The sequence below is a fragment of the Rhinichthys klamathensis genome, unplaced genomic scaffold, assembly GCF_029890125.1.
Source record: "Rhinichthys klamathensis goyatoka isolate OS25496 unplaced genomic scaffold, OSU_Roscu_1.1 h1tg000121l_1, whole genome shotgun sequence".
Classification (NCBI taxonomy): domain Eukaryota; kingdom Metazoa; phylum Chordata; class Actinopteri; order Cypriniformes; family Leuciscidae; genus Rhinichthys; species Rhinichthys klamathensis.
Window position 1 is genome coordinate 7,384,700 of NW_026606658.1, and position 8,319 is coordinate 7,393,018.

An 8,319-nucleotide genomic window follows, 5' to 3' on the forward strand; every position below is an offset into this window, starting at 1 on the left:
GTGGTAAAATGGCTAAAAAGAATTTCTTTCCTGTAATACATCTAAAAAATATACATTATTTGCATTCAAAATTGGGTTCATACTCTGCACTGGCGCTGTATCCTTCAGGTGAGGACACAAGAGAGGAAGTTGTTTGATGTGTTTGCACCTTATTTCTTTATTTCGCCCTTAGAAATACAGTACACAGCGGCTCAGAGGCAGGCCTACAGGAGATAAGCTAAGCCATATGAACAGTGCTGAATGAGAAGACTTGTAATGACCTCTCTCTGTCAGGATTTAATTCAGGTCAGGGGAGCAAGGATACAAATGACCAGCCAGGCTGCATTCTGATTCACAGTCTTCATTTAGCTTTATCACCGCAGCACATTGCAATATTTGCTTAGTCAAATAAGGACAGATTGGTCATACTGCCACGAGTAAAAGCATACACACACCCGCAGACGCTCAGGAGATATGTTTCCAGGTATTTACTGATCTTTGAGCTATCAATTGATTATAAAACCCTTAAAAGAGGTGGCAGAAAAAACATCCCCCAGGTTGAGAAGTGCTTTGCAAACATAATAAAAGCTCAGCTTTTCATTTATCGCCTGACAACAGCAAAGGTTTCTGTGTGAAAAAGCGAAGCCTTTGGGATGACGCCATGTTTCTTGCTCTCCTCCTCCAGCTATGAAATGAAATGATTCCTCATGGTGATAAATGACTAGATCAGTGGACACTGCCTCATGTTTGTTTTAAACTTTATCTCCCACGTGCCTTTTCGACGTTTAGCAAGAGAAGCAGCTGTAGAATTAGTTTGCACTGCCCGATATTCACATCACACCATTAAAGTGAGAGCTTTATTAGGAATTCACAGTCCAATGCCCACTGGATTTACACGATGTGGAAAAACAAGTATTAACTGACACCAAGATAATATGAATCCTGAACTATTTGAGCTTAAAAATTTCTTCAACCCACTCTTCAGAACCACATTCATTTTTCTACTTTAATGCATCTTGAAATGCCTGCGTTACCAAAAGCGGCCTGGTGATCGCCTGAGCTTCGGTCCCATGGAGATAACACATGTGACAAACCAGCTAAAGCAGTGTGAAAGCACTGTGCCTCAGAGATGAGTGGGAGAGATCCCTTCTTTAATGAGAGGCCATGATGTCCATCTCCCTGACTGTGACAGTGTTCGACTGCCATCTTTACACAGAGGGTGATGAATACGCACTATAAATAGAATAGTCTGACTCAGTGTAAACTAATTACTTATGGCAGTGGTTCTCAACCGGGGGGCCTCAGTGATCCTCCAGGGGGGGCGAGAGATAACTCGAGAGATAACTTAAATATATGAATATAATTCTTTGATTTTATTATTAATACATTAAATAAAAAAAATTACAAAGCACCACCTCTCTCGTACGTATTTGTTTGTTTCAGAGCAGCCCAAGACGTCTCTCTTCACGCTGTGTGAAATACAGACTGAACGGCGGCTCAAAACACCCAACTGCTTCATGAATATAGGATACGCAAACTACATCTCTCCATTGGATAAAGAAAACCAGTGTCCCTAATAAAGTTTTGATGCATGACGATTGTAATGAAGGTAATGACGATTACAGTGACATACAGTATTAGGTATGTATTAGCCAAACAACCAACTGTATGTGCGCTCTCGGCTCACTGGACGCTATAACATCGTATTTCTGCATGAACAAAATTCAATATATTCATGTAGTTGTCAAAATTAATGTACTGATTCGTTTTTTATAACGGATGCTCGCCGAAGAAGCGTGTTTTGGAGAAGTTTGTGAGGAATAGTGTGCTTGTACACATAGGCATCAGACTCTCCAAACACAGACACGATTGCTTGTTCTAACAGAGGAACTGTTCACTGATGATATCGACCTGCCTTCAGATCGCTGCGTTTCCACACATTCAGAATGTTTTTATTTTTCATTTGTATTTTGGTGGTCATAATTCTGAATGGATCCGTATAGCAGCTATATGCAGTCCTTTGGCATCTCCCTGTTGTCTTGTTAGGTAATTTGTTTAAATTGTATAACTGAGAAGATTAAAAACTTTTAAGTTATGAAGAATGTCTGCAGTGCCAGTGACATTTTGCAAAGTATGTTTGCAAAAGAGAACACTTAAGTTTTAGATCTATCTTGAATTTATTTTGTTTAACAAATAATAACATGGAGTTGAAAAGTAATAACAATAGAATACAAATGTTTTTGTGAATAAAACGGATTGGAGTATAGGGCGGGTAACTGATTTATAGCAATGCTCCGGTTTTGATTGATTGATATACTTTAGAAATGGCCAATTACCACTGTTAATTATTGTTGTGTGTCCAAAAACCAATAAATATTACATTTCTACACGGTTTTGTCTACATAAAACAAAATAATAATAAAAAATGAATATTAATTCTGAGATTTGCTGAAGATTACATTTAAAAGTGATATACAGTAGTAATTAACAGTAGTAAGCTAAAATCATAAAAAAAAATTGCAACTTGAAATAAAACGTTAAAATAAACTGGAAAAAGAAAAAAAGAAAAAAATATGTATAGCTAGTTGCCAAGGCAACATTTCTCATATTTCGTTTAACTTGTACTAAAACTTGTTTAACTTGTACTAAAATAACTAAAACTACAAATGTATACAAGCTAGGAATATAAAAAAATTATAAAAAGATCAAAAACAAAAACTAATACGAGCGAAAATGAAAATGAAAACTGAGAATAAAAAATTAAATCCAATTCAAAATATTTATAAAAACTAGTACAACTAATATTATGAGAAACTTGCATGCACAAAGATTCCAATCTATAGATATTTTCTGAATCACAGTCATCAAATATATACACTGTGTGTGTGTGTGTGTGTGTGTATACTGTATATATTATTTATTTACATTATTTACATACAGTACATACATACACTATATACATATACTATTTAGATATAGATATGAATAGAGAGAGACAGAGTGACAGAGAATTGTCCAGAGCTTCAGAAGAGATAAAAATCTGAGATCTCAAACATTTCTCATCAAATTCTTTCATATGCGGTTTTTCTTGGGTCGAACGCGGTCATTCAGACACACACCATACAAAGTACCCTACCCCTGTGAACTGCAAGTATAACGCAGGTATATTGGCAAATTAGGCAAGTGTTCAGAAAGAGTATTTGGAATTTATATGAGTACAGAGCTAAAACGTGTATGTGGTTAGCACGGTTCCCTTTCAGTCGAGAACGTCAGACGTAGTGGGGGTCAAACTTAGGGAGCCTGTCTTCTTCGTAGTACTATTTAATCAAGCCAATTCAACATTGGCGTGCGTGATTACACGCTCCGCCCCGCAGCACGGGTACAAACACGTAAGTGGACGCACGCACCAGTTGCTTTTTCCGCTGAGGAGCCGATTGGCCCCCGGAGTCAGCGGTGGTCCAACAGAAGTGGCGAGGGGACTAAGTCCTCCGTTCCCTGCATACGCAACCAGGACGTTCTCTTTCAGTCGAGAACATCAGACATGGTCGACATCGACTGAATGGGGATCTAATGAAAACGCCATTAGTGCTGGCACCTTCCAGTGCCTAGACAGAAGCCTCCTGACACTAGACACTATCCCCCCGCGGTTTAAGGCGGAGAAGGGAAAGGGGTTAAGGCCAGGGAAGTCACTGCTGTTCCTACAGGACCACTGGGAAAGCGTTCCCTGTAAATGGAAGGAAGGGACGCTGCGGAAGCCACATCCTGCCCCAAAGGAAGGTAACATGTGGAGAATACACATTTGAACTGGGCAGATGACCGGGCAGTACAACATATGAAATGTCACTGGGGTGGCTCTAGCCTATGACAGGGGGGAGACTCAACCGGACAGGGGGAAGACATGGGCTTGCCACAGGGAGCCGTAGCGTGGAAGAATACACATATGGGATCACTGTAGGGATCACAACATATGGACCCAGCCTAACACAGGTTCCACAATGCTTACGAGTGGTAGGCCTAGCACCGGACGATACGCCGCGTCCAATGCCGAAGGGGTGTGGAGGAACTCAACAGGTTTCGGTTAAAGGGAACTCAACTGGAGCAGAAATGGCGCACGTATCCAGTCCATAGGAGGGGAGTGGTGCAGCAAGCCGACACTTCGAACCAGGTTCGCGGTGAAACTGGCTTCATGAGAAGGGAGCCCATGGGAAGAAGCGGTTCGACTAAGGGTGTCGCTCAGCCACCAACTCTAGAATCTGTCAGCGAAGCACTCTGTGTCAACGCCTAGGCGGGAGCACACACTCACTCAGAGGAGCTCACCACCTAAGTGGCACGTGCATCTCGGGATTTTCACCAAGATGAAGACAGCCACCATTCAGTGGGCCCACCTCGCTTGGAAACAGCCTTCCCTCTCTTTTGTCACACAGGGCGTGCTGCTCTGCCACAGTCACCTCGGGACTCAATCATGAAGCGCATGATAATGAATCGCATAGCCGAGTCTGATGGTCACAGTCTGGTCCGGACCGGTTGGGAAGCTCTTTCCGCTTCTACGAACCAGGCCCAGAAGACCACAGACGTACCCGAGGTGGGGCAGCGAGGTGGAGGACAGGGACCCGGCTCGGAAGGCCCGGAGGCGGCCGAAGCGGGGTCTGAGTGTGTCTCCACGGGACAACAGGAGATGCTTGAGAAGGCGGATGACCGTACGTCTGACGTTCTCGACTGAAAGGGAACCCTGCTAACCACATACACGTTTTAGCTCTGTACTCATATAAATTGCAATACTCTTGCTGAACACTTGCCTAATTTTCCTTTAAAAGTAGTCAACATGTCCGCTGTCTTTTTTATTTATTGAAAGCAATTTTTTTATTTTTTATACAGGATGATATGTAACTTAAACAAACCTAAAATATGCCTGATGTCTAACCTCTAACCAAATTATTTTCCTCTAGGCACTCTGTCTATTCTTTCTCCTCTCTGTCTCTCTGTTGGCTGGGGCTTGAGGCGCTCCTCAGGGCAGTATCCCTCATTGTTTTCCTCCAGGGAGCGAGTTCAAGATCTGTTACGACTGGCCTCCTCTGAACCCCGAGCTCCTAATGTGCACGGGGATAGCACACAGGGGCTGCGTTACTTGAGCGGAGAGCTATCAGGCTGTGTTTGGACCATTGCCTCCCAGCTTGTGACACACAACCTAAGTCTGGCAAAACTCTGCTTCAATGCGGCACAGTTTGACATGACCATAAACTAGCAACTTAACATTTAGGTTTTTTCAATATAAATAGTATAACTGCAGTCTTTCAGCATTACTGTGTGACAAATGAATCATGGCACTGATTATGCATGCACTTTGCATATATTTCGGTTCATAAATTAATTCCATTATCAAATGATTTTGGGTGAATATTTCCAATGGGCCAGAGCAACATAAGACTATTTGGCACCAGAAATGTTTTATGTTGAAAACAGTAACACCTGACATTTGGCACAAGCAAGATCCTGAAGTTGACAGTGATTAATAACCGTAATGTGAACCGTGACACCTCCGAACCACATGTTTTTATCTACTGACTAGATGAAAAATGCATTTTCAACTAAAGCTAAATCAATTTGTCTACATTTCCACGAAAACAGCGCGGTAAAAGACAGTATTGTCATCACTCTATAATTATTTGTTAGATCTCAATATTTTATAAACAAGCAAGCAGCTTATCCCTAAAGCTGCAGCGATAGCCTCCGCAAAGCCGACCTAATAATTGTAAGGGCTCAAAAAGCTTGCGATGATGGAGGGTGAAGCCTTTATGTTTCTATCAGGAAATTTTCTGATATAAAGGGGTTTTAAGAATATGCTGTCTTGGGTGTCTTCAGGCATAAATTAAGTCAGAGGATGCTTACTCTGGGATACAGCCTGGAGGGAGATCTAGTCTAGCACTAAGTGCATGAGGAGCATGAAAGGATAGAAAGATTTTTTCATTTCAACTCTCCTCTGGGCATGATTCTCTCAGTCTGATTTCTGACCCATATCTCCTCCCTGTGCCAAGAGTGAGATTTATGGTGATATACGAGCAGGAAAAAGACTAGCGATGGTGCTAAGATGAGGCATGCTGGATGCCGAGGAGGTGACGTGCCGTCATGGGGTGGACGGGAAGGATGTACTTCGGGACTAATGGAAAGAGAGAGGGGGACAAATGAAGTCCAATTTAGCTGGGAGAGTGACTGATTTAGAAATGGAAGAGTTGCAAGATAGGTGTGTTGAAGTTATATTTGCCATTTAACCCCAAATATGTTGTTGCTAGGTTACAACCAAAAACATTGCGGTGTCGATAGTGAGTGTCTGGAGCTCATTTGTACAGATCCCACTGCCAGACCCCATATCTCACTCACAGCCACCCACCCACCCACACATATGCATTTCACACAACACAAAGCATCGTTTTCACAAAGCCACACAAAAACACGTAAAACCGATCGGTAGAGCTGTTGCTAAGGCATTGGTTTAGAAATTCCAGCACTCGCATTTCCCATCACTCATTACATTTCCATGCCATCTGTTACAGCACCTTAGATCCCATCCCCCCCGATGGCAAAGCAACCATTCTCATCACAAACATGCTAATGAATCTGTATCCTCACTCCCACTGGTACAGCAAACAGTCAAACGGTTCCTCACTCAAAACAAGCATCATCAGCACAGGGATGAGACATTCTAAGATGAGCCCCATGTTCGTTAGACACATGGTGATTGACATAATTACACCCTAGAGTCAGAAAGATAGAGCGAGGTAATGCTATAATGTGCACCTGCCGCTGGTGATTCATGCGCACATTTAGCCTTCCATCATTAGCTGCCTCATCAGCAGAAGGTGGATGCAAAGGTTGTGGGTTTTTTTAATTGTTGGTAGCTCAACAGTAGGAACCGGAGTCTTTGTGTTCTAATTGTAATCTCTAATTACAGTAAATACTGTTTACAAAAGCGACATAGACACTCAGCGACAGTTTACATTTAACATTTATTCTCCCACACCTGCTACACACATGGACAGCTAACCCCTTTGACATGAAACAAGTTCTAGAAGTTCCCCTGAGATTTTAAGTTTATATTTAACTAATTTAACAACATTTGCATGTTGACGGTTCTCTGATGTCGGTTAAAGATCACATGACATGCAGGGAAACATAAAATAGTTCATCTTTTTTTAGTGTTTTATTTAAAAGTTTTTAATTATTTGGTGCCGAATTTGGTCAAAAAATAGAATGCCCTGAAGCTTTCCGCTTTAGACTTGTTTATGTTATTAGACTAGATCCTCACCCCCTCCTATTTTTTTTTCTTACTTTTCTTTGGTTCTTATTTGTTCTTTCTTCTAAGTGCTGTATCAACACGAAAACATATGTATGATTGTTGAATTATGCCATTGCAATTGTTTGTACGTGAATTCTGTATAATAAAATTAAAAAACGGAAAAAAGAAAGAAAGAAAAAAATGATTTCCGTTCCAAATATATATGCTTTATATATGCTTTCCGTTCCAAATCTGATAACATGCTTGCAGAAGCAGCTGCTTGCATGTAAAAGAACACAGTGCGCCATTTCACTATGAAAGAGGCAGAGCATCACACTAAATAGTTGCCTTTTGCGGCTAAGGCAAAATCGCAATTTCAGTGGTATCCCGATTAATTGTGCAGCCCTTTTTATTTTTTATTTGACATTTTATGATGCAATTAATTATTAGCCTTTCATTAACTCCCTGGGAAACATTGGACTAGAGGGACAGGCAGACCATAAACTTAATTTAAGAGAAACTTCAACCAGACAGACAGAAAGGCTGGCAGTCAAACAAACGTCCATTTTTTGATCCACAAACAGTTGCTCCCACATAGTTAGAGTGTCCTTAAATGTACTCGCATTGAATTGTTCAGAGAAGTCTGACAGCTTGAATTAGAGCCGAATATGCGAGTGAGGGGGGAATCCCTGTGGACGCGCAGATGCATTATGTAAAAACACATTCAAACAGATGTTAGAAGTCTCATGAAAAAGCCAGATTGTCTCTGAACATTTTGAATGTCTTCCCAACATCCGATCAAATCCAAAGCGAATAGAATATGTCAAGCACAGAACAGATCTTTGGCGTGGTCTCAATATTTTAGCTCAAATGAGAATTCAGGGGTCCAGATTTCCCTCTACAAATACTTTAGGCACATTATACACACGCCTACCATGCACAACAGCTCTGGAAGACAGCAGCAGCCAGCTCTCGTTTCTTATTCATGCGTCCCTGGCTCCAGACTTGAGCGGGATTGAGTGGTAAAGTACACTACTGCCTCTCCAGCTTGTACTGAGACAACAAGCTGC